This window comes from Pistacia vera, unplaced genomic scaffold (genome assembly GCF_008641045.1).
Source record: "Pistacia vera cultivar Batoury unplaced genomic scaffold, PisVer_v2 Contig320, whole genome shotgun sequence".
NCBI lineage: Eukaryota > Viridiplantae > Streptophyta > Magnoliopsida > Sapindales > Anacardiaceae > Pistacia > Pistacia vera.
The window spans coordinates 682,771-683,775 of record NW_022196136.1 but is presented as its reverse complement, the minus strand read 5'-3'; the positions used below and the strand labels follow the sequence as shown (position 1 = coordinate 683,775).

Below are 1,005 nucleotides of genomic sequence, written 5' to 3'. Positions count from 1 at the left end.
TGGTAGTGGTTCGAGCATTACGAGACTAGCGGTCCAAGCCAACACTTTTGAAATAAAGCCGACAATCATCCAGTTGATCCAGTAGTCGGTACGATTTAGTAGAGATTTGAAGGAAGATCCAAATCAGCACATTGTAAACTTTTTAGAGATTTGCGACACCTTCAAGTCAAACGGAGTGTCAGATGACGCAATCAGATTGAGATTATTCTCATTTCTCATTGGGGGATAAAGCTAAGGGATGGTTAATGGCACAACCATCAGGAACTATCACAACATGGAACGAGTTAGCACAGAAGTTCCTGACCAAATTCTTTCCTCTAACAAAATCAGCAAAGATAAAAAATGATATCACATCGTTTCTACAAGAAGAGTCAGAGTCATTATATGAGGCTTGGGAGAGATACAAGGAACTTATGAGGAAATGTCCACACCATGGTTTGCCAGTTTGGCTATAAGTCCAAACGTTCTATAATGGATTGATGAGTAACATGCAAACTATGGTGGATGCGGCATCGGAATGAGCCTTGTAGAATAAGACACCAGAAGAGGCTTATGAGTTGCTTGAAGTTTTGGCAAGCAACAACTATCAAAGACGTAATGAGAGAGCAATACCAAGAAAATCTATGGGTCTTCATGAAGTTGATGCATTCACAACCATCTCAAGTTGATGCATTCACGACCATCTCAGCCCAACTCACAACACTTCAGAAATAGTTGGGAATTGTGCAAGTAAACTCTATTCAAGCTCCTCAACTAACTTGTGATTTTTGTGCAGGTAGTCACATGAGCAATAAGTGTCAAGTGGGGAACACGTATGCTTCATCATCTTCACCATCAGAGCAAGTTAAGTACTTGACAGGAAATCAGAGGTAACCAAACAATCCCTATTCCAACACATATAATCCGGGTTGGAGGAATCATCCAAATCTGTCTTGGGGTAATCAGAACCAGCAAAACAATCAATGGGACCAAAAAGCACTGCAAACTAACCAAACAGGGGTGAGT

General features: G+C 40.9%; 1 non-coding gene across 1 annotated transcript; it reads right to left on the bottom strand.

Annotated features, from left to right (window-relative positions):
• Positions 1-332: 332 nt before the first annotated feature.
• Positions 333-439, bottom strand: LOC116137201. Its single transcript, XR_004129127.1, has one exon. It is a non-coding gene; the product is annotated as a small nucleolar RNA R71 (small nucleolar RNA).
• Between the last annotated feature and the right edge of the window lie 566 nt (positions 440-1,005).